The sequence below is a fragment of the Pleurodeles waltl genome, chromosome 1_2 (genome assembly GCF_031143425.1).
Source record: "Pleurodeles waltl isolate 20211129_DDA chromosome 1_2, aPleWal1.hap1.20221129, whole genome shotgun sequence".
Classification (NCBI taxonomy): Eukaryota; Metazoa; Chordata; class Amphibia; order Caudata; family Salamandridae; genus Pleurodeles; species Pleurodeles waltl.
The window spans coordinates 1,032,542,137-1,032,567,866 of NC_090437.1; the positions used below are offsets into that span (position 1 = coordinate 1,032,542,137).

The 25,730-nt window shown below is 46.2% G+C and overlaps 1 protein-coding gene across 2 annotated transcripts in view; it reads right to left on the reverse strand.

Annotated features, from left to right (window-relative positions):
• The window catches only part of LOC138247781 (uncharacterized), a 347,921-nt gene that overhangs the window by 311,028 nt on the left and 11,163 nt on the right, over positions 1-25,730 (reverse strand). The window contains exon 2 of one of the 2 annotated variants that reach the window (XM_069202122.1): positions 7,865-8,084. The exons of the other annotated variant lie outside the window; for it this stretch is intronic. The gene's annotated coding sequence lies outside the window, so the exon portion shown is untranslated. The remainder of the gene's footprint in view (positions 1-7,864; positions 8,085-25,730) is intronic. 2 annotated transcript variants of the gene reach the window in all.

The following is a 25,730-nucleotide window of genomic DNA, read 5'->3' on the forward strand; positions in this document are numbered from 1 at the left end:
CCTTGTCTCAGGCCTACCATTGCTAGGCCTGTGTGTGCAGTTTCACTGCCACCTCGACTTGGCATTTAAAAGTACTTGCCAAGCCTAGAACCCCCTTTTTCCGCATATAAGTCACCCTTAATGTGTGCCCTGGGTATCCCCTAGAGCAGGGTGCTGTGTAGGTAAAAGACAGGACATGTACCTGTGTAGTTATATGTCCTGGTAGTGTAAAACTCCTAAATTCGTTTTTGCACTACTGGGAGACCTGCTCCCTTCATAGGCTAACATTGGGGCTGCCCTCATACACTGTTGAAGTGGCAGCTGCTGATCTGAAAGGAGCAGGGAGGTCATATTTAGTATGGCCAGAATGGTAATACAAAATCCTACTGACTGGTGAAGTCGGATTTAATATTACTATTCTAGAAATGCCACTTTTAGAAAGTGAGCATTTCTTTGCACTTAAATCCTTCTGTGCCTTACAATCCACGTCTGGCTAGGTTTAGTTGACAGCTCCTTGTGCATTCACTCAGACACACCCCAAACACAGGGTACTCAGCCTCACTTGCATACATCTGCATTTTGAATGGGTCTTCCTGGGCTGGGAGGGTGGAGGGCCTGCCCTCACACAAAGGACTGCCACACCCCCTACTGGGACCCTGGCAGACGGGATTGAACTGAAAGGGGACCTGGTGCACTTCTTAGCCACTCTTTGAAGTCTCCCCCACTTCAAAGGCACATTTGGGTATAAAACAGGGCCTCTGCCCTACCTCATCAGACACTTGCTGGAGAAGAAACCGGAACCAGAAACTACATCCTGCCAAGAAGAACTGCCTGGCTGCTCAAAGGACTCACCTGTCTGCTTTCTCCAAAGGACTGCTGTCTTGCTGTTGCCCTGCTGCCTTGCTGAACTCTTGTCTGGCTGTGAAAGTGCTCTCCAAGGGCTTGGATAGAGCTTGCCTCCTGTTCCTTGAAGTCTCAGGACCAAAAAGACTTCTGCCTTTCACGTGGACGCTCCGTGCGCCGAAAATTTCGACGCACAGCTTGTTTGGCGGCGAGAAAAACGCCGCACACCGACGCTGATCAACGCGACGCCCTCGGGACGATCGAGACTTCGACGCACAACCTCGCAAGGACAAAGCCGCCCGACTTCCAAGGAGAAATCGACGCGACGCCTACCGTGAGTGCGAAACTTTGACGCACGGCCTCGCAAGGACAACGCCGCCCGACTTCCAAGGAGAAATCGACGCGACGCCTGCCGTGAGACCAAAATTTCTACGCACGGCCTCGCAAGGACACGCCGCCCGACTTCCAAGGAGAAATCGACGCGACGCCTACCGTGAGATCGAAACTTCGACGCGCAGCCCCGCAGAACGACGCGCAGCCGGAAAATAAGCAGGAGAATCCACGCACAGACCCGGGACATCTGGTAATCCCCGCGATCCACAAAAAGAGACTGTCTGCGCGCCGGAAACGACGCCCGACTTCCCCGCGTGGAAAAGAACGACGCAAGTCTGTGTGTGCTGAGGAGAAATCGACGCACACACCCCTTTTTCCACGCATCTCTTCTCCTGTGGCCCTCTGAGGAGATTTCCCACCAGAAACCAGGTACTCTGTGCTTGAAAGACACTTTATTGCTTTTTAAAGACTTAAAGACACTTAATATCACTTTTCAGTGATATCTTTACAAATTCGTATTGCAACTTTGATCGTTTTGACCTACAAGTACCCAGATAAATATTCTATATTTTTCTAAACACTGTGTGGTGTATTTTTGTGGTGTTATACTATGGTGTTGTATGATTTATTGCACAAATGCTTTACACATTGCCTTCTAAGTTAAGCCTGACTGCTCGTGCCAAGCTACCGGAGGGTGAGCACAGGCTGATTTTGGATTGTGTGTGACTTACCCTGACTAGAGTGAGGGTTCTTGCTTGGACAGAGGGCAACCTAACTGCCAACCAAAAACCCCATTTCTAACAGTAATACATAATTTTGGTAGTACCATCATGTGTTACAAGAGTGGCATACTGTAATCGACAATACATATATTGTGCGCTCTAATGTTACTAATGGAAAGTGGAGCATCTAAATTGTATTACAGAGGGTGCATTCACGGTAGAGGATTGGAAGTTCATATACATATGTGTGTTCTAATGTTTGATTTTAACATGCTGAATTGTAGTACTCATGCACATTCATTGTATCCATGAGGTCTGATTATGGCATCATGGTGAAACTGCATATACTTGCATTTCATTTACAAACATGTTTCAATCATAATTGCAAGATACACTTATAATCATGTATTTTGAATGTGCATTGGATGCCATATTAAGTTAGCATAACCAAATGCATTAAACATTTGGTTTCTTGTGTTTAACCTTCAACTTGTAGTTTTGTTTGTGTTGCAATATTATTTCTTTGAAGGTTTGTTTGTGCAAGTCTACAGCTACTGAAAGGCATCTTGTGTGTTGAACATAGTGGGGCACAGGAGGGTACTTTGGCAACGAATTGAGAAGAAAATACTCCTGTTTGTGTACCAGATACCGAGAAGCCTTCAAGGTCATCCTGATGTTCAATTTGTGAGATGAGAAATCTGAGGAAAGTTGCCAATTTCAACTGTGCAAGGAAGGTGGATAACTACTGGTGTGGATCACATAGCTTCCTCAAAGGTTCTGTAGGTTTATTTGGTATTTATCTAGTTGGACGAGAGCAGATTCTCTTGAGACTTAGAGAGGTACACATTATCTACTCTTTATTCCTTTGTGTGGCTTTATGCTATGCATCACCTCTCTATCAGAATTTCTACTCAGGTTTCTGTTATGCCAACAATTTCCTATAATTTCTGAGACTTAATTAGGTCTTCCCTTTAGTTTAGTTTAGGGTACTTAGATTAACTTAGATTCTCGAATGATTAGTCAAGCGGACCGCAATTTATTAACAGATCATCAGATTCTGTTTCTTATCGTTTGTATTGCTTCAACTGAAATTCTTGTATGCCTTATGCTTATTCGACGCTTTACTTCACCTTTGGTGATTTTGTACTTATATAGCATGTTCTTTAGATTCATATACATTAGTTTGGCTCTTTGTTTGTGATAAACCTTTGAACTGTATCCTCCGCCTCCTGGATTTATTGTGTGCCAAATAGGTTACACTGTAATTAAATTTGAAAAGTTGATTTTTCTCTTTTACATCTCTATCTTCCTAAAAATGTCAGTCGGAAGTAAAGAAATATAATTATGGGCCTGAGCGTCATCATGTATAACACTATGTTACTTGGTAGCTAGGTTGACACAATATAAGTCACATAAATACATACATATCCCGAACAGTTCTCACTAACTGCTACTATTGGACATCATCTCAGATTAAAGTCAGTATTATTATATGTGTAAGTGTTCTGACCAATGCATCCACACGCCTGGACAGGACTAATGCGCATTATGAGAAAGCAAGCACTCTTTTAGGTGACATCAGGTCCCTGTGCTCTCGATCTGGCCCCTTCAACAACCGCTAACAGTCATGCCCTGAACTTCACACAGGTCATTGGAAATGATTCAGTTCACAGCCTGTGCAGAACAAACAATTTACTCACTGCAAATACGTCTTCTCCAAAGGCCCTGACTTTGTTGCAAACCACAAATATGTGTTTGTTATTCCCTACATTATTCAAATACGACTAGTCCATGACATCATTTCTCAAGTTGATAAAAGATCTTTTATTGTGGTGTGGTTTAAGGAAAATACAACTGTTTGTCTGGATTAGCTTAAGTGTTGATCTAGTGGGAGTGCTTTAAAGTTATAATTCATCCTTATCCATTAACTGTCAAGTGTGCTTCTAATGTGTATTGTTTCCTGTGTTTATTATTTTTCCTTCCCTGCACATTTATTTCAAAGAAATGCTCCTACGTTTGGACTTTTGGATTTCTTGTTTTTTCACTCTAACATTAATTAAATGCATGTGTTCCAGTACTTCGCGATTATATAAAGTAATAAAAAACCAAACATTTATCAATAAAAACAATATAATACCACGTGTTAAAATGAATAATAGTATGCATCAATTTTCGTGAAAAAACAATATTCAAACTCAATCGGTGGTGCTAGTGTGCTCTGTAGTTCTTTTTGATATGGAAGTAATGTTCTTATGACAGGAAACACTAAAAGAATGTATTTAATATATCATGCGGTTATGTTTTCGTGCAATAGGTCAGAGAGTCACAAAATGTAGTTAACTAGACAGAACCAATAAGAAAGGCACCAATTTACTCTCTCTAAAAAGTATTTTACTTTCAGTACACTTTAAGAGTCGGTGGAATCGGTTATTCCACATAAACATTTGTTTCTTCAGCCTTCACTGTCGTGTCAGTGATGCTGTTTCTTTTAAAGGTGTGCTTTATTACTTGCCATCCAGAATTCTGATTTTAATTTAACTTGCTTTTCAAACCATATATTTACGTGGAGATGTTTGGCTTCTATGAGTTCCTGCATTGATACATAAATCTAGGCCATCCATGCCCAGACTACTTAAAATAACAACATTTTGTTGTTTTTATATTAACATTTTAAGTAAATAAAATAAATGGTATTGAACTATGGCTGCACGTCTTCCTCAGTGTTCAACTCCAGAATCTGCAGTTTGCTTTGGCACCAGTGGAAGTCGAGCTCACCTAACCAATCCAGATGCTGCTTTCATGATATTAACCAGCATAAGAGAAGCACCTGAATTGGATAGAGCAGGCTAGCTGAATGCTTCTTCAGGCCCTGAGGGCCTGTGCTTGCTCTCAAAGAGCACATGTCAGGCTGGCCATCGCAGGACAGCCGGCAGAAAAGGACACGCACCACATGTTTCTGGGCTTGGGGTAGGCTTGCTGCTGCAGCGGGCACGTCGGTAAAAGATAAAATGACAATGAAGAAACCCCTGCTGCTTTAAGTATCAGTTGCTACTATTACGTAACTCAGGCTCCCATCATCAGTTCACCATTACCCTTATGGAAGATGCTAGATTTATCAATTCTGGACATTATTTCCCTGTGAAGTAATGGACATTACAAGTTAAACTCCCTGGAATTTCAAGACACTGCTGAACGCATAATTAGCAAGTCCTTTATTGGGGTGTTTCCTTGATTTAGGTGATCTTACTTCTGCTCTGAGCCGGAGATAAGTGTTTGCAGGTCTCTGCAGGCTTGACAAGGGGCTTGGGTGGGGAAGAGGGGGGGAAACTGGGTGGAGGTGTTGTGGAGGGAATCTTTGGGGGTGTCGTGGAGGGCATCTTTGAGGCTGTGGCATCTATTTGTTTTGCATTGTCTGATCCACCCTCCATGGGAATGCCTACCTTGCATACATTATACCTGGCGCAGGTATAATGTGACGCAAGGCTTTACAAACTGACGCATTGGTCCCACCTTAGAAATGACACAACAGTGGCGCAAAGGCCTTGTAAATGAAGCTCCGGGTCCAGATATTTTAGGGATGATAGTACTGGACCACTTACAGTTGCCTCCATAAATACTGGTCCAGGCAACTCAGCTTGGAGGCCTCAGTTGTGCTCAATTGATTGACTTTGAAATGATAACGGCATAAGTTAGCCCCTTATGGATTTTAACTCATGACCTGCATTTACACACAGACTTCAAGAGCAATGCTCCATATACGTCTTCTGGGAAATAGGAAACACTTCAGCATAGTACCATCATAGATGCAACATAGAACCAATAGACACTTTATTAGCAGTCTACCATCTTTCCCGCCAATACAGTGGAATGAGAATGAATGTTATTTTCCAAAGCTTTCAAAAAAACTGTGTTGCTTTCTTATTTTTTTAGTGGACTCTTTCAATAAATAGGTAAACAGGTATAAGAGTCTGGATTCAATGTTACAGAAATGTTACAGAAATGTAGAATTCAAAGAGCTGATTCACTAAGCTTTTTAAGTATGCCAGTGAGACTTATACAGTGAAAAATGCAACTTCTGAATGCAGAGCTCGCTGTTGATTCACAATGCCAGCTACGCATGCAGAGGTAGGCTGAAGTTACGAGGCACACGCAGAACTAATGAAGCGGTAAGTGCTAACTAGGTAGGTGGCAGTTGTGTATTCACATATGGTCGACAGCAGAAGACTCAAACTTTGCAGATATTTACACATTTTTCTAATGCATCACTCGCACTTATTTGCACGTCTAGACTTATAGCAGAATGACCCAGGTGTTTGTGCTGAGGAAAATGTGGGAAAGAGTGTTTTACAATAATCTCTAATTTCAATCTATGTGTGTGTTTAAGAAGGACAGACACTTCATGGACAATTCTGTTTTCATGAAAAGAAGAAAGGAAATAAAAATATACTTTTGATATTCCACTTTTTCCTACACCTACATAATATCTGCAACTTGGAGATATTGAACAAATAACTAGGCAAACGTTGTACTACAGTGATGTATGTAAACGCCACACATTTGCATGCATACATTCCAAAGCCTTTAGGTAATTTACACGTCTATATCAGGTAAGCACATACATACCTGGCCCTAAATATGGCATGCAAATAAACAAATATATAATGCTATACCGTTTCACGATGGTGATGCTAATCATATATTTAAACTTAGCTTTTTTTACACAAGTGCACAGCACACTCATTGCTCTTTGCTAATATTGTTAAGACACGTTTTGTCTAACATTAATGGACACTGCTGCCTGAAATACAATGTACAACCGATGCTGCCGTGCATTCTTTAATTAGCCACACCACCCTCCCCACCCCCTGATGCTCAAGTGTCCTAAACCCCCCCTTCATGTGCCTATCTCCATAGTAATTCCAAAGGCCTAAAGCATCCTCACATGGACCCTGGCGACCTACAGCAACATACATTGCTTGATCTGTAAAATCAATATAACACACTTATTTTTGCCTCACACATAATTGGACAAATGAATGTTAATTGCAAATATTTAAAAATGAAAGTACAGGCAAGTGACGCTGGAAGAATTACAAGATATTTAGTCAAATATAAAAACTTGGATCAGAAATGGGTCTCCTAGAGGGCGTGGCTACCGCCTGAGAAATATGGCCGTCTAGCCTATGAGCGCTGCTGCGCCCACATACAAAATTGCCTCTCCCTACCACCAGAGAATTGTTGACTCTTTCATCACCTGTCATGCGGTGCCACTGAAGAGCCGACCATCGTGTTACCAGCCGTAATGAAGCTCCCTTATTGGAACAAAGCTCCTGAGAGGATCTTGCTCCGTCTGACTCCAAAATGGCCACCTTGGGAACCTCATAAGGACAAGTTAATCCTCCTCAGCACGATCTCCAGCAATCTGCAACCCAAACTCGGCACAAAATAACTTTTCAACGCCTGTTGCAGCTGGATCCATGGTAGGTGCTTTTTACACATGAGATGATGTTTCTCCATGCTAATTTCAAACAGGGGACCATCAGAACTTTGCCTGACCCTAAATGGCCGTTGCTAGAACCCTCCTAACACAGTACAGCTAAAGCGTATCTTCTAACAGTATTACAGGCATTATTGTGGACTGTCAGCTGCACTGTTTCAACTGCATTCTTCATATTACTGTGGACTTTGAACCTGATGTATGCAAAAATAGTGACATCCCCCTGGTTAGACACTACAGACAACCACAGATAACTTCTGAAAATATACTCTGAAAATATATACACCCCAACCAAACTCTCTTGTAAACCAAACTAAACGGCTCTAAACCAGTCTTGAAACTTTCATAAGGGCTGTCATACACCTACATCATGGCTGATCCAAGAACACATAACACAAGAGAAGCTGGGGAGGGCTGAAGGAACCAAAACCAGTGCAAAAGAGATCCATCCGAGACTCCCCTATCGAATAAGAAGCCAACAACTACTCACTCAATCACACATTTATAAAGCACTGAAAATCATCTGTGAGGGTCTTGTGGCACTGGAGATGATCGCTGCAGTGTGGTGGTTTTCATTCGAACATCCAGCTCTTTCCTGAATTGCTGGAGCGATGGGGTGGTTGCGGTGCAGAGGAAGGTTGTTCCATGTCCTGGCCGCCAGGTGAGAGAAAGAGTATCCTCCGTTGTCTGTCCGTGGACCTGGGGGATGTCTGCAAGGAAGAGGAAGATTGGAGGTGACCGGTCGGTTGTTGGAAGGTCAGGCGTTTGTTGATGTATGCTGGTCCTTTATTAAGTAGGTGTTCGCAATTGGATCTTTGGTTGGCAGTCAGGTTACCCCCTGTCCAAGCAAGGACCCTCACTCTAGTCAGGGTAAAAGAGAATCACCCTCAGCTAACCCCTGCTTACCCCCTTGGTAGTTTGCCACTAGCAGTAGGCTTAAAAATAGAAAATATTTATCTAAACAAAATAAGACCAAAACAACAAATATCCACCATGCACAAGTCAAGTTATCACTAAAAATGCAAAAAGAGTCTTCATATGATTTTAAACACAACGATAATGCTGTTATTGTGAAAATGTACCTTGGGGTGCATAAAAAATAACCCAGCACGGGCGAGTGTGTGTCAAAAAGGGCTTGCGATGCGTCGATTTCACTCACGAGCGAGACCTTGCATTGTTTCTTCTTTAGTCGGGTCTCGTGGGCCATTCGTCCTTTTTACATGCCCAGCGGTGTTTGCGACGGAAATCCAGCCACACGTTGATCCAAAAACCACATATCGCGGGTTACGATCTCACCAGCCTCCATCAACCATGCTGTGCGTCGTTTCTCCAGCCCCGGGTGTCGATCTTCGGGTTGCGTTGCAGGCGAGCGTCGATTTTCAGCCGCGAAACCAGCGGCACGTCTATTTTTCAGCCGCAGATCGGAGTCGCTGCAATCTTTTCCCCACACAGCGGTCTGTGTGTGGATTTCTCACGCTTCTCCTTTCAGGGTCTCAGGAACTGGATGGGCACCGCTTGGCAGAGTAGGCGTCTCTCCAGAGACTCCAGATGCTGGCAGAGAGAAGTCTTTGCTGTCCCTGAGACTTCAAACAACAAGAGGCAAGCTCTAAATCATGCCCTTGGAGATCTTCACAAGAAGGAAGGCAACACAAAGTCCAGTCTTTGTCCTCTAGCACAGGCAGAAGCAGCAACTGCAGGACAGCTCCACAAAGCCCAGTCACAGGCAGGGCAGCTCTTTTTCTTCAGCTCTTCTCCAGGCAGAGGTTCGCTTTGGTTTCCAGAAGTGTTCTAAGTCTGTGGTTTTGGGTGCCCTTCTTATACCCATTTTGCCCTTTGAAGTAGGCCTACTTCAAAGCAAAGTCTCTCTTGTTTGTGAAATCCAGCCTTGCCCAGGCCAGGACCCAGACACACACCAGGGGGTTGGAGACTGCATTGTGTGAGGACAGGCACAGGCCTTTCAGGTGTGAGTGACCACTCCTCCCCTCCCTCCAAGCACAGATGGCTCATTAGGAAATGCAGACTACACCTCAGCTCCCTTTGTGTCATTGTCTAGTGAGAGGTGCAACCAGCCCAACTGTCAAATTGACCCAGACAGGGAATCCACAAACAGGCAGAGTCACAGAAATGGTTTAAGCAAGAAAATGCCCACTTTCTAAAAGTGGGATTTTCAAACACACAATCTTAAAATCAACTTTACTAAAAGATGTATTTTTAAATTTTAAGCTCAGAGACCCCAAAATCCAATGTCTATCCGCTCCGAAAGGGAATCTACACTTTAATCATATTTAAAGGTAGCCCCAATGTTAACCTATGAGAGGCACAGGCCTTTCAACAGTAAAAAATGAATTTAGCAATATTTCACTGTCAGGACATATATAACACACATTACTATATGTCCTACCTTAACCATACACTGCACCCTGTCCTTGGGGCTACAGAGGTCCTACCTTAGGGGTGCCTTAAATGTAAGAAAAGGGAAGGTTTAGGCCTGGCAAGTGGGTAGACTTGCCAAGTCGAATTTACAGTTAAAAACTGCACACACAGACACTGAAGTGGCAGGTCTGAGACATGATTACAGAGCTACTTACGTGGGTGGCACAACCAGTGCTGCAGGCCCACTAGTAGCATTTGGTTTACAGGCCCTGGGCACTCTAGTGCACTTTACTAGGGACTTAATAGTAAATCAAATATGCCAATCATGTATAAACCAATTACATACACATTTTGTATAGGAGCACTTACACTTTAGCACTAGTTAGCAGTGGTAAAGTGCCCAGAGTAACAAAAACAGCAAAAACAGAGTCCAGCACACATCAACGACCTGGGAAACAGAGGCAAACAGTTAAGGAAGACCACGCCAAGGATGAAAAGTCTAACATGTGTCCCCCCAGCTGAAAGTGGGGAGCAACTACCCAACCTCATGGGAGTTCTCATCACTAAGGTGGAAGAACGTGGACAGACCATCAGCATTGGTGTGTTCTGTACCAGGACGGTGTTCCACCATAAAGTCCATCCCCTGTAGGGAAATGGACCACCTCAATAGTTTTGGATTCTTTCCCCTCATCTGCATTAACCATTTGAAGGGCCTATGGTCGGTCTGAACCCGGAAGTGAGTCCCAAACAAGTAGGGTCTTAGCTTCTTCAGTGTCCAGACCACAGCAAACACTTCACGTTCTATGGCACTCCGCCTTAGTTCCCTGGGAAGTAACCTTCTGCTAATGAAGGCTAGGGGTTGATCTAGGCCCTCTTCATTAAGCTGTGAGAGTACTGCTCCAATACCATGCTCTGAGGCATCTGTTTGCACAACAAACTCCTGTGCAAATGGCAGCCTTCAGGGCATCAAAAGCGTTCTGGCAAGCCTCTGTCCAGATCACTTTCCTGGGTTGCTTCTTAGAAGTCAACTCAGTCAAGGGGGTAACAATGCTACCATACCCCTTGACAAACCTCCTGTAGTATCCTGTGAGACCTAAAAAGGCTCTCACTTAAGTCTGTGTCTTGGGAGGCTCCCAACCCAGAACGGTATCAATCTTAGGCTGTATGGGTGCCACCTGGCCACTCCCCACCTGGTGTCCCAAGTACACCACAGAACCCTGCCCTATTTGGCACTTGCTTTCCTTAATAGTGAGGCCTGCCTTCTGCAGGGCCTCTAACACTCTCCAGAGGTGTTGCAGATGTTCCTCCTATGTGGAACTAAACACAGGAATGTCATCCAGTTAGGCGGCACTGAACTCACCCAGCCCAGCCAACACCTGGTTGACCAACCTCTGAAAGGTGGCAGGGGCCTTCTTCATCCCAAATGGCATCACTTTAAATTGAAAGTGTCGTTCTAGGGTAGGAAATGCTGACCTCTCCTTGCCCCCCTCAGTTAAGGCAATCTGCCAGTACCCAGATGTTAAGTCAAATGTACTGAGGTACTGGGCAGCTCCCAACGGTCAATGAGCTCATCAGCTTGGGGGATGGGGTGTGCGTCAGTCTTGCTGACCAGATTAAGTCCCCGGTAGTCCACACAGAACCGGAGTTCTGGAGTGGCACCAGGTGCAGCAGCCTTTGGGACCAATACCGCTGGGCTGGCCCAAGGACTGCTGGAGTGCTCAAGAACCCCTAGGGTTAACATTTTGGATACTTCATCCATAATGCAAGCCCTGACCCTGTCAGTCACCCTGTAAACCTTCTGTTTAATAGGTGGACTGTCCCCAGTGTCCACATCATGTGTGCACAAGTGTGTGACCCCAGGGATCAGGGAAAACAGTGAGGCGAACTGTCCCAACACGTGGCGACAGTCACCCTGCTGCTCTTCAGTCAGAGAGGGGGAGAGGATCACTCCCTCCATGGACCCATCTTTCACTTCTGCAGACAGGAGGTCAGGAAGAGGCTCACTCTCCTCCTCCACCCCATCATCTGTCGCAAGGAGCATGAAAAGTTCAGTCCGCTCAAAGTGCGGCTTGAGGCGGTTGACATGCAGGACCCTTGAAGGGTTCCCTGGAGACTGCAAGTCCACCAGGTAGGTGGCTTCACTCTTGCGGTCTACCACCTCAAATGGCCCAGTCCACTTGTCCTGGAGCGCCCTAGTCTCCACTGGTGCCATCACATACAATTTTTGCCCAGGTTGAAACTCAACCAGAGTGGCATTCTGGTCATACCAGTATTTCATATCCTCCTGGCTTGCTTACAGGTTCTCCTGTGCGAGAGTCCTGAAGCAGGCAGTCTGGTTTCTCAAAGCCAGCATGTAACTGAATACATCCTGGGGAGGGGTTTACTAGGAGCTTTTTCCAAAGCCTCCTTGACAGACTTAAAGGTCCCCTCGCAGGGTGGCCATAGATGAGCTCAAAGGGACTAAACCCAAGTCCCTTTTGAGGCGCCTCCCTGTAGGTGAACAAAAGGCATGGCAAGAGGACGTCCCACTTCCGCCTCAAGGGCTCTGACAAGCCCATGATCATGCCTTTTAAGGTGCGGTTGAATCTCTAAACCAGACCATTACTTTGGGTGTGGTAAGGGGTGGTGAACTTGTAGGTTACCCCCCACTCCTTCCACAGAGACTTCATATACGTGACTATGAAGTTGGTACCCCTATCAGATACCACTTCCTTGGGGAACCCCATGCGGGTAAAAAAACCCATCAAAGCATGACCCACAATAGGGGAAGTGATTGATTTCAAAGGAATGGCTTCTGGGTACCGGGTGGCATGGTCCACCAAGACTAGAATAAACCTGTTGCCCATGGTTGTCTTGGGATCCAGAGGCCCCACAATGTCAATCTCTACAATTTCAAAGGGAGTACTGACAACAGGTAAAGGTTGGAGGGGAGCCACATGTCCCCCCACTCTTGCCACTTGACTGACAAGTCTGGCAAGACCTGCAATGTGCATCTGAGTGCCTGCGCATTAGGGGCCAGTAAAAGTGGTGACAAGCCTCTCAAAAGTCTTGTCCTGCCCCAAATGTCCAGCTAAAGGCACATCATGAGTCAACCCCAGTAGGAAGGCCCTGAAGCACTGGGGTACCACCAGCACACAGGCTGACCCAGGCTCAGGAACCTTAGGCTCACTATACAGGAGGTCATTCTCCCAATAGATCAGGTGTGATCCTGGCTCCTTGCCAGCCGCCTGGTCTGCAGCCTGCTGCCTCAACCCTCCAGAGTAGGGCATGTCCTCTGTGCTGCACAGAATGCTTCCCTGGTGGGCCCCTTTCCTGATGCCTCTGTGACAGCTCAGGGACCTCACCCAGTTTAGCCACCTGTTCCCCTGCAGGCTCTGGGGCGTCACCCTCAGGCTCTGCCTCCTCCCAGACCCTTGGAACTTCTGGGGCCAGTTTCCTGCACCCCCTGCCCTTCCTCTTCTTGGCGGTCCCCTGGGCCACCGTTTCAGGCTCCAGGGGATCTTGACCACCCTGATGGCCTGCCACTGACCTGGTGGATACGCATACCCACCCAGGCAGACCCAACATCTCCAAGTGAGACATGTGTTCCACCTCCTTCCAAGGAGAATCCTCCAGGTCATTGCCTAGCAAACAATCAACAGGCATGGTTGGACTGACAGCTACCTTCAAGAAACCTGAGACCCCCCATTCAAGATAGTGTAGGTGAGATTCTGAGCATCCCCTAAGGCTGTCAGCATATCCCTCCTTTCTACCTCAAAGTGCTTCCACAGACCTGCCCCCCAATGAGCTTCAGGGAGCAGACTCATACCCCTTGAACCACAAGTATATGTCATCCTCCCTCTTGCAATCCTTCACTAGGTCTTTTGGGATGTGTAATCTTCTTTCAGGCAGCACTGTGCTGTTGCTGCCACCATTTCTACAAGACTGGATCCTCTGATCTAACTCCTTTAAGCTAAGTTCATGAGCCAGTAGTATCTTCCTTTCCTCAATGGCCATCCTCCTGTCCTCCCTTTCCCTCTTCATCTTGAGCATGAGCTTCTCCAGCTCCAGTTGGTACTCTCTCTCTGCCTGTCTGACCTGTAACTCTTCAGGAGTCAGACCCTTGGAGGAAACAATGCTACTTGCCCTGGAGACTCTCCCCTTGGACAAACCAGGCCCACCCACTAAACCATTATGGATGGATTGCACCTCCTCCTCCTCCTGTGTGCCCCTCAGCTTCTTTGGCTGCCACCCAGGCCCTCAGCGCCTTTTGCAGCTCCTCTTTCTTGGATGAGCTCTTAATGGGGCAGGCAAAATCCTTACAGAGCTGCTTCAACTGAGCCACTGTGTAGCTCTCCAATATCTCTATGTCAAAAGCAGCTCTAGCTGATGCATCTCCAGATTGAGACATGATGAAGAGTCAAAAACAAGTACAAAGTTCCAAAGGCAAAAAAACAAGTTCCCAATTAAGTTTCACAAAAAGTCAGTCAAGGGATCAGTGAGAAATAGAACAAAAGGAAATCCCAAAGAGAAAAGCAAAAATCGCAAGACAAGTAGTATGTGGTCACGCAGTGGTCTGAACTCAAAACAGTAGTGAACACTTAATTACTGTATGTCAAGTACAAATACAAGTCCAATCCCATCCGCTGATCACCAATGTTAGAAATGGGGTCTTTGGTTGGCAGTCAGGTCACCCCCTGTCCAACCAAGGACCCTCACTCTAGTCAGGGTAAAAGAGAATCACCCTCAGCTAACCCCTGCTTACCCCCTTGGTAGCCTCGCACGAGCAGTAGGCTTAACTTCAGAGTGCTAGGTGTAAAGTATTTGTACGAACACACATAGTAACTTAATGAAAACACTACAAAATGACACAACACAGGTTTAGAAAAATAGAAAATATTTATCTAAACAAAATAAGACTAAAACGACAAAAATCCACCATACACAAGTCAAGTTATCACTAAAAATGCAAAAAGAGTCTTCATATAAAACGCTAAGGGAGACCACGCCAAGGATGAAAGGTCTAACAGTAGGGCTCTGTAAGAGTGGGTTAGCATCTTAAACAGGCATCTCTTCTATATCAGGAGCCAGTGTAGTTCCCTAAGGTGGGGTGTCAGTGGGGTCCTTCTAGGGAGGTCGAGGATGAGTATTGCCGCTGTGTTTGTATTGTGTGGAGTCTCTTCAGGAGGAGTGAACGATTCCTACATAGAGTGTGTTTCCATTGTCCAGCATGCTAGTGATGAAGGCCTGTTTGATGGTCCTTCTGGGGTTCATTGGGAGCCGGCAGAGCATGCAGAGGGTGTCAAAGCAGGAGGATGGGACTGTGTTAACTTGCCTTTTTATAGATAGCTTTCTGTCAAGAATTATGCAGAGGTTGCAGGCATGGTCTGTCGGAGCCGGGGGTGGGCCAAGTTCCGCGGGCCACCACATGTCATCCAGGGCAAGGTGTTGTTCCCAAAGATGAGGACTTCTGTCTTCTCCGTGTTGAGTTCGAGGCAGTTGTTCATCACCCATTTGCTGATGTTCAACATGCAAGTTAGCTCTGGTGGAGGGGTCTTCCGTCAGCAAGATGATGAGGTTGTGGTGCTCCAGGCATTGGGGAGTTGTTGGATGATCGCTTACTCAAGGATCTTTGCTGGGTAGTGGAGCAGAGGGATGGACCGGTAGTTCTTTGGTTCAGCTGGGTCAACAAATGTATTTTTTTTTCAGGAGGGGCCTTACGTGTTTCCAGTCCTTGGTGAAGGAGGCTGATGTGATGGAGGTGTTTAGGGCTTTCTTGAGCGCGATGACTATTGTCTTGCTTCCAAGGCTGAAGACGTGGTGGGGCAGGGGGCACGAAGGTCATGATGGAGATGGTGTCTTGCATTGTGTCTTGCATGGTGATGAGTTCCCAGTGGGTGCACGTTAGTGTGTGTGAGCGGCAGAGGGTTGGGGTTCAAATTTTTCATAGATGGCCAAGATCCTGCACTCCTCAGCACTAAAATTAATTATGCAGAAGCTAAACATGGTGCACATAGTCAATCTACAAAACAAAATACAGAATCCATGCAGATTGATCTCACATCCTTAAAACAAGAAATGCTATTGCTAAGTGGCAGAGTCACTGAAGTGGAATCGCGTATAAACCTTCTGGAAGACCACAAGCTTTGCTCTACAAAGACTTTACCTGCCACAACTGTGAGGCTGGCCCAAATGGAAAGGAACATCACAGTGCTAGAAGACAGAAATAGAAGGGACAGCCTTCAAATTTTGGGCTCCCAGGAGGAATGGAAATTCAAGCTCCATCCTGTACTGCTTTCCTACAAAAATGGATTCTTCAGGTGCCTGATTTAAACTTCACAAAAGACTTTGAAATAACACAAGGCTACAGAATGTCCATACATCTTCAAGAACAGTGACGCTCCAAGAGCTCTTATTTTCAGACCCTTCCGATACTCGCACACTGAGGCTGTCCTCACACAGGTGGAGAAGATACAAAGGATTAAATGGCAAAGTTCCTCCATTGAGATATCCCAACACTATGCTAAAGACACTTTCAAAAAAAGGAAAGAGTTCTTCTCCCAGCCTTAATCTCTTAAGGACTTATCAATACAATTTTCCTTCATTGGTCCTGCTCGAATGAAAACAACCTACTACGGAAAGATCTCCATCTTTGAGTACCCCATGGTCTTGGACTCCTACATTGTGGACATTCAAGATCTGAAAATGAGCTCCTAACACTACACCGGAGCCTTCTGTAACTTACTTATTTCACTTATAACCATTAATCTACACTAACCAACGATCAACAGTTTGTTAAGTAACTTACCTATTCCATTGATAACCACTAGTCTACACTAACTAATGATCCGTCCAATTGGAGCTCTCTAATCTCTTTCATGACTTATAACCAGAAGAACGACTAGAAAGGCCGGCCTACTATGGGCTGTTACCACAACTGATTCCAATTATTATACCTGATCGCACATTGTTTTTGATTGCTACTAACACCTGTATATCACAATCTAACTCAGTTCTTAAATCTAATACAGAGACTGTACACCTCCATTTCTGCATGATCTTTTTACATACAGCTAACCATCACCCTCCCTTACAACTAATATTCCTTAACCTCAGATCTGCCTCAGTACGGTTTTATTGTGGTTTTATTAATCAAATTGTTTGTGTACATAATAAGCTTATACTTCTGGGCTACACAATGACTTACCTTTAAGTCACTCAGGAATAATTCACTGTTAATCTGCGTATCTACCTTGCTCACATCCCAGTTCACTAATTGTTCACATCCCAGTTCACTAAATGTTGATTTTTTTTTCTCATGAACAAGCCTCCACCCTCACTATACTGACACCATTGGCATGCTTTATCCTATAAATATCTCTGGAGACAACAAACCCCATTATAGTCTCTCCTGCTCGAATACTGGTATACACACGCCACTCCTGAGATACAGCTGAAATCTCCCATAAGTAACATAAAAGGCTAATCTAAGGGTGCGGCTTCCCAGCCCCTTGGTCCTATGTTCAAACTCTTGTGGCCTCCACCGCACTCCCTCCACTAGATTTCTCTTATGTTCACATTCCAGGAACCCAACACATGTTCCTACTACTTAAGCCAATTCTATACTATCTTTTCTTTTTCCATAGCGCTGTATCTACGTCTCTTTCCTATCCTATCTGCTATCACCACACTACCCTCCACACCCTCCCCCTCAGGCCTCTTCCCCAAGCCACAACAGGTCCCTCTCCCCTTCTCACCCCTTCACCAAACACTCACTGACAACCTATGTGGGACATGAACCGTACCTCAGAGTTATGCAGAAAAATAAAGATACTGTCCCCTAACGTTAAGGCATTAAGGACCAGATGTAGCAAAGGGTTTTTCCCATTCTGTGTCAATGGGAAAATGTGTTCATACATATGGCCCTAAATCATCCAACAAAACACCAAAAATCCTAGACTTCACTTGTAAACTCAAGGGAGACCTCATAGTCTTACAAGTGACAAATGTCGCTATGAAAGAGGCTATTCTACTAAAGAAAGCATGGGTTGTAGCCATATCCCGTGCCCCAGCAACCAACAAACAAAACGGCCTAATCACCCTTATTTCCAACTCCTCTTATCTCACAGTTACCTCCATGGAAGCAGACCCTGAAGGCAGGTGGCTCTTCCCCAAACTCCAGAAAAATAACACTGATTACCCCAGGGCTCCTCTTTGAGCCTCACACTCTTCAACATCTGCATGGCCTGCTCGCATCCATCGTTGGAAGCCACAGACTGCACAGTCTCCTAAGCTGATGACTCCAAGCTCATCATCTCACTGACAAAAAACCCTATAATGGCCCAGAAGAACTTCTACAACAGGATGGAAGCCATTGCCACCTGCAGGAAGGAGAGCTGTTTCAAGTTCAACTCTGACAAGACTGATATCCTCATCCTGGGACCCTCCACATCAGCCTGGGACGACCCCTGGTGGCCGACCACACTAGGCAGCCCCTTCACCCCTACAAACCACACACTCAACCTCAGTTCATCTTGGATTCATCGCTCACCATGACCCAACAAGTCAACTCTTTCGCCTTTGACGGTTTCCACACCCTCTGACTCCTCCGAAAGATCTTCAAGTGGATCCCAAACAACTGCCGAAAGACCGTAACCCAAGCCCTGGTCACCAGCAGACTCGACTACGGCAAAGCCCTCTACGCCAGAACAACTTGAAAAATTGACAACACATTCAGAACGCCTCTGCCAAACTCAGCCTGAATATCCCCCACCGCAAACACAGCACCGGACACCTGAAAGATTCCCACTGGGTCCCCGTCGAAAAAAGGATCAACTTCAAACTCGTCGTCCACCCATACAAGGCCCTCCACGACCTGGAACCCACCTACCGCAACCACAGCATCACCTTCTGCTCCCCCGCCAGATCTCTCTGCTCCTCTCAACAGGCACATGCCACAGTACTCCACATACAGAAGACCTCGGCTGGAGGAAGATCCTTACCCACCTTGTGGCAAAGAGCTGGAACACCCTTCCTCTCCACCTCAGGCAGTCACCATCCCTACTGCAATTCAGGAAGGACCTTAAGACCTGACTCTTCAACTGAAGCTCAGAGGACCAACCCCACAGCGCCTTGAGACCCTCACAGGTGAGTAGTGCACTTACAAACACTGATTGAGTGATTGACACCGATATTATTGTTGTGAATATTAACACTGCCAATAGCAATAGTCTATCTTTTTGGATGCATCTCAACAAAAAACTGTCGCTCCTGCCCCCTCACTACCAGCTCATTGTAGGTGGAGACTTTAACCTCCTGTGGGATGGCATCCTAGATAGAAACTCTGCATACCCTTACAAATACAACAAGTCTCACAAACAGATGCTAAACCTCTGCAATTCACACAAACTAAAAGACGTTTGGAGACTGTGCAACCTCACTGGCAAAGACTTATTATTCTCCCACACCCACCACTCCTTTTCCTGAATAGACTATATCCTATATCTCATCTTTTACTGATTGGATTGTTGTCATTTTGGTCCTATTTTAAACAAATAAACGTTGTCTATCTTTCCAAACCTGTGTGGAGTCTCCACATTGCTGTCTAAGCTAAGCCTGCCTGCTCTGGGCTAAGCTACCAGAGGGTGAGCACAGGTTAATGTAGGTTGAGTATCAGACTTACCCTGACTAGGATTGTGGTCCCTACTTGGACAGGGTGCATACCTCTGCCAACTAGAGACCCCATTTCTAACACCCTCTCTTCAGTAGCAATTAGAAGCATATATGTATGTATGTATGTATATGACTCGTAAAGAGTGAATCTGAATCTGGCTATAAAGAAATGGACTGCTGTACATGATGGTATTTTCCATTGGACAGGGGATGAGGATGAGAGGTTGGATGCTTACATTAATTTAGGATTATACGAATAGAGTTTTAGTAGTTGCCCATACTATGTTGAGTTTGTGTACAGCCCAAACCCATCAAAGCCTAATTACACTGGCTTTGAAAACGAAAAACACCAGTCCACCTTTAGGTGTGTTGAGTCTTTGGGGATGAGTGTTACATAAGAACTCGAAGAATAAATACAAAATGATGAGCTTAAGGACAAAATAACTTTAACCGTTTACTATAACAAGACAGAGTATCCAAGAGGTAGAACAATTGGATAGTTTATATTACATTTATAATACTTATGGACAGGTCTTTCCCTTACCATTGTTGGATACTTACTCGCTGAAAGAAGTGCTTTTGAATTATTACTGTTATCTGTAATCTGACCGCAATTTTGATTTCTCTCTCCCCTTGTTTTATTTTCATTTAAATTAGTAGGTCCGTCATTGAGCCATCTGTTGCAATGTCTATCTTTTGTGAGCTCACTTTTTCACTACTGCCACACTTTCTTCCAATCATTTGCACTGCCAGTCCAATTACTAACATAGGTGTAATGCTAAACAGTGGCACCTCCAGCACAATTTGAACGTAGCCAGCTATAAATGTATTTTAAACTGGCAGTTAGCAATTACACATACCCCTAGGTTTTACATTCCCATTGTTTTGATGAGCCATGTAGCAGTGGCCAAAATAAGAATCCACCTCAAATAATAAACTGTGAACTGAAAGGGTCACTAAACAAACCTGTGCTTAACCCCTTCCCCGCCAGGGACGTAATGGTTACGTCCATGGCAGCGCCCGTGTGGCGCCATGGACGTAACCATTACGTCCTGGGACTGGCAGTCGGGGGAAGCGCTAGCGCTTCCCCCGAGGGCCACCCCCCAACACCCCCAGGCCAGGGCTGAAATGGGAATCCCTTCCCCTTTCACGCCCACCCCCCCCATGACGTCAGCGCGCGATCGCGCGCTGATTTCAGGGAAAGGGGGAAAGACGCGCTGGAAGCCATTTGCTTCCAGCGCGTCTAAGGGAGAAGGTGAGTTTTTCACCTTCTTGCGGGGTGGGGGTGCTCTGAGAGAGGCATCGAGGGAAAGGAAAGGGTTTTCCTTTCCCTCGATGTCTCTTTGAGCATTCCTGCTGCCCGATCGCGATGCGATCGGGCAGCAGGAATGCCCACTAGACACCAGGGATTTCTCTGTGTGTGTGCTTATTAGTGTAGGGGAGCGACCCCTTGGGCAAGGGTCGCTCCCCTTTGGGGGCACATGTATTTTACGTCGTTTCTGCCCCCCCTGGGGGCAGATTGGCCCTATTTTTAGGCCGATCTGCCCCCAAGGGGGGCAGAAAGCCACTAGACACCAGGGATTTTATTGTTGATTTGTATTTTTTGTGTTGGGGGGCGGCCCCTTGGGCAAGGGTCGCTCCCCTTTGGGGGCACATGTATTTTACGTCGTTTCTGCCCCCCCTGGGGGCAGATTGGCCCTATTTTTAGGCCGAGCTGCCCCCAAGGGGGGCAGAAAGCCACTAGACACCAGGGATTTTATTGTTGATTTGTATTTTTTGTGTTGGGGGGCGGCCCCTTGGGCAAGGGTCGCTCCCCTTTGGGGGCAAATGTATTTTACGTCGTTTCTGCCCCCCCTGGGGGCATTTGGCCCTATTTTTAGGCCGATCTGCCCCCAAGGGGGGCAGAAAGCCACTAGACACCAGGGATTTTATTGTTGATTTGTATTTTTTGTGTTGGGGGGCGGCCCCTTGGGCAAGGGTCGCCCCCAGGGGCCCTCATGTATTTTTGGGCAGTTCTGCCCCCCTTGGGGGCAGAGAGGCCTATTTTTTTTAGGCCTTTCTGCCCCCAAGGGGGGCAGAATCCCAATAGCGCCAGAAATAGTGTGTATGTATGTGTGCTTTGTGTTGGGGGGTGGCCCCTTGGGCAAGGGTCGCTCCCCCCAGGGGAGCAATGTATTTATTGTCGTTTCTGCCCCCCTTGGGGACAGATTGGCCCTATTTTTAGGCCGATCTGCCCCCAAGGGGGGCAGAAAGCCACTAGACACCAGGGATTTTATTGTTGATTTTTATTTTTTGTGTTGGGGGGTGGCCCCTTGGGCAAGGGTCGCCCCCAGGGGCCCACATGTATTTTTGGGCAGTTCTGCCCCCCTTGGGGGCAGAGAGGCCTATTTTTTTTAGGCCTTTCTGCCCCCAAGGGGGGCAGAATCCCAATAGCGCCAGAAAGATATGTTTGTATGTGTGCTTTGTGTTGGGGGGTGGCCCCTTGGGCAAGGGTCGCTCCCCCCTGGGGCGCAATGTATTTATCGTTGTTTCTGCCCCCCTTGGGGGCAGATTGGCCCTATTTTTATGCCGATTTGCCCCCAAGGGGGGCAGAAAGCCACTAGACACCAGGGATTTTATTGTTGGTTTTTATTTTTTGTGTTGGGGGGCGGCCCCTTGGGCAAGGGTCGCCCCCAGGGGCCCACATGTATTTTTGGGCAGTTCTGCCCCCCTTGGGGGCAGATATGCCTATTTTTTAGGCCTTTCTGTCCCCAAGGGGGGCAGAATCCCCATAGCGCCAGGGATACTATATGTGTGTGTGTGTGTGTGCTTTGTGTGGGGGTGTGGCCCCTTGGGCAAGGGTCGCCCCCCCCCAAAGGGTGCAATGTAATCTGGGCGATTTCTGCCCCCTCCCCTTGGGGGTAGATTGGCCTATTTTTTTTAGGCCCATCTTCCCCCAAGCAGAGAAGACTAGACACAAGGGAAAATGAAAAAATGGTTAGTGGCGGAGTGTTTGTCAACTGGCGAAGTATTTGCTTTTATGATAATAACAGTTTTTCTCCTTTTTGTTCTAGTTCAAAGCTTTTGCTGACTTTGCTGTGGCTTGTTGCAGTTTTGGCAGTAGTTGTCCTGCGGTTTGCGTAGTTGCATGTTTTAGGTAAGTAAATAAATTTACTCCAAGTGAGTATTGTTGCAATGCATGAATGACATGTTTGTAGGTGGTGTACTGAATGCAGGATTGTGTGTGAAATTGTCCTTAGAGTTATGCACAATGATTATTGTGTTGTCTTATGTCTAATTTGCTTTTTTTTTTCTCTTTTTAGTGGGATATCGTTGGTGATTGCTGTGGCTGTGCAGAGTAGTTGCTGGTGAGTCAAGCTTTTTCAGGCAAGTGAGCAGTATAGTTTTTGAGTTTATAATTCTTAGTGATAAACCTATACTTTGTTACTTATCTTACACAGTGCTGGTTGTTGGTGGTGTATTTGTCCAGTTAATTTTTGTAGGAAGGATCATGGCCAGCCGTAGGATGACCGCTCAGCAGGTTGTTAGTGTGCTTTTTGAGTCATCTTCTGACCATGAATATGAGACTGACTCTGCATCTGAGGCAGAGGAGGAAGTGCAGGATTCTGGAAGTGAATTTTCTGTCAGAGATGAATCATCTGATGATGAAGCCACTCTCAGTGCTGATGAAGGGCCTGTTTTAGAGGAGGACAGTGACGTGCCAATGGTGCAGGAGCCAGCGGCTGAAAGGCTTCCCATTGGAAGACCTGACGCATGGGTTGCACCAAACATGGAGCAGCCACAGTTGCCTGCGTTTACTGGTTTTCCAGGGTGTCGAGTTAATACGGAAAACTTTTTGCCCGTCAACTTTTTTGAGTTGTTTATGGACGATATATTTTTGGAAGAGATTGTTGAGCAGACTAATTTGTATGCAGAGCAGTTTTTGAGGGACAACGCTGCCAGACTTAGGCCACACTCTAGAGCTAGCCGGTGGATTCCCACAAATCTGGAAGAGTTGAAAAAGTTATTGGGTTTAACTTTTTTGATGGGGCTGATAAGGAAGCCGTCGCTGTCTTCATATTGGTCTACTAGTCCCTTGATGGCAACTGCTATATTTCCTGCCATCATGAGTCGTAACCGGTATGAGCTTCTTCTTCGGATGTTGCATTTTGTAGATAATGCTTTAGCCTTGCCACGAGATCATCCTGATTCTGACCGTCTTTTTAAGATTAGACCTGTCCTTGATCATTTGGTAGATCGGTTTTCAGAGATCTATGTTCCAGGGAAAGAAATATCTGTAGATGAGTCTTTGGTCCTGTTCAAGGGTCGTTTGGTTTTTAGGCAGTACATTCCTAGCAAGAGGGCACGGTATGGAATTAAATTGTATATGCTGTCAGAAAGTAGTACAGGATATGTTTATAATTTCCGGGTCTACACTGGTAGGGATTCCAATATTGACCCCCCTGGTTGTCCTCCCACTTTTGGAGTTAGTGAGAAAATTGTGTGGGAACTTGGTAGACGACTGTTTAACAAAGGTCACCATTTATATGTATATAACTTCTACACTGGAGTTCGGTTGTTCAAGGAGTTGTTCAGAGTGGACACTGTTGCTTGTGGCACAATCCGCTCTAATCGGAAAGGCTATCCAAAAGAGCTTGTCTGTAAAAAACTTGAGAAGGGACAGTGCAGTGCCTTGCGGAATGATGAGCTGCTAGCTCTGAAATTTGTAGACAAGAGGGATGTATACATGCTAAGCACCATCCATGATGAGAGTACTTCACCTGTGGCTGTTTGGGGTCAGGTTGCCGAAGTGCGCAAACCTGTGTGCATCTTAGACTATAATAAGCACATGGGTGGTGTTGATAGAGTAGATCAGAGGTTAGAACCTTACACTGCTGCTCGTAAGTCTTATGTGTGGTATAAGAAATTAGCGCTTCACTTGTTCCACTTGGCAACTTTTAATGCTTTTGTTGTGTTTAAGGATAGTTCTCCAGAGTCAAGGATGACATTTGTGAAATTTCAGGAGTCTATCATAGCTAGCCTTGTTGTGCTGGAACAGGCAAGAGTTCCTAGAGAAGCAGTGGTGGAGGATGTGGCTAGATTGAAAGATCGTCACTTTGCTGAGCACATTCCTCCCACGGCCAAAAAAAACTTTCCTGCTAAGAGATGTAGAGTCTGTGCTCGAAGAGGTATCAGGAAGGAGACTAGGATGTACTGCCCTGATTGTCCTTCAAAGCCTGGGCTGTGTGTGGGTGGCTGTTTCAGGAGCTACCACACACAGAAGAATTATTGGGAAATTCTGTGAGCGTAAACTGGTGTTTTATATTTTTATATGTTCGGTTTCACGGTTGGCATTAGTCATGTATTCAGTTAGAGCTTTTGTGTTTGTAGTTTTGTACTAATTTATGATTAGTGGTTTCTTTGTTGTTTAAAAACAAAAAAAAGGGAATGGCATGTGTAGAGTGGCGCTTGGCTGGCGGCGTGGGTGTGGTGGCGCTTGGCTGGCGGCGTGGGTGGGGTGGCGCTTGGCTGGCGGCGTGGGTGGGGTGGCGCTTGGCTGGCGGCGTGGGTGGGGTGGCGCTTGGCTGGCGGCGTGGGTGGGGTGGCGCTTGGCTGGCGGTGTTTGTGGGGTGGCGCTTGGCTGGCGGGGTGTGTGGGGTGGCGCTGGGCTGGCGGTGTGTGTGGGGTGGCGCTTGGCTGGTGGTGTGGGTGGGGTGGCGCTTGGCTGGTGGTGTGGCGCTTGGCTGGCAGTGCCGGCCAAACGCCAGTCCACACACTCATCAGCTGGTGTGATTGCTGTATCAGGCATGTGGGCGTATGAAAGTGATGGGCCCTTGACTGGCGCTGTCTGTGGATGCGAGTCTTGTAATGTGCTGGGCCCGTGGCTGGCGGCGTGAATGGTCTAGTGCATGTCATGTATGAAAGGTGTGTGAATGGACTGTAAAGCGGTTGGTGCCTTGTCGTGGCTTTACAGCTCACGAGCTGTGAGTCATTGGTTCCGTTTTTTGGCCTTTCAGTTATTACCAGTGCATTTCACTTTTGTGAAATCTCTTGTTAATAAAATTTGATCTACTGAACCATCACTCACCCTCGTGCCAAATCCAACCAGTATGTGTGGTACAAATGACAAAACCTGCTCCGCTGTAATCAGGCGTCGCAGCACACTTGAGACACGCTAGGTGCCTCGGGTGGGACCCCGATGATGAAGCATGCCACCAACTTGGTTGGTGGGTGAGGGGTCTTCTTCACATAACCTAAGTGTGTTTCTTTTCACAATTTTAGTGTTTGGCACATCACGGACGTATGTGCACACATCAAAGTGATATATTCCAAAAATACCTGTGTTTGGGGGG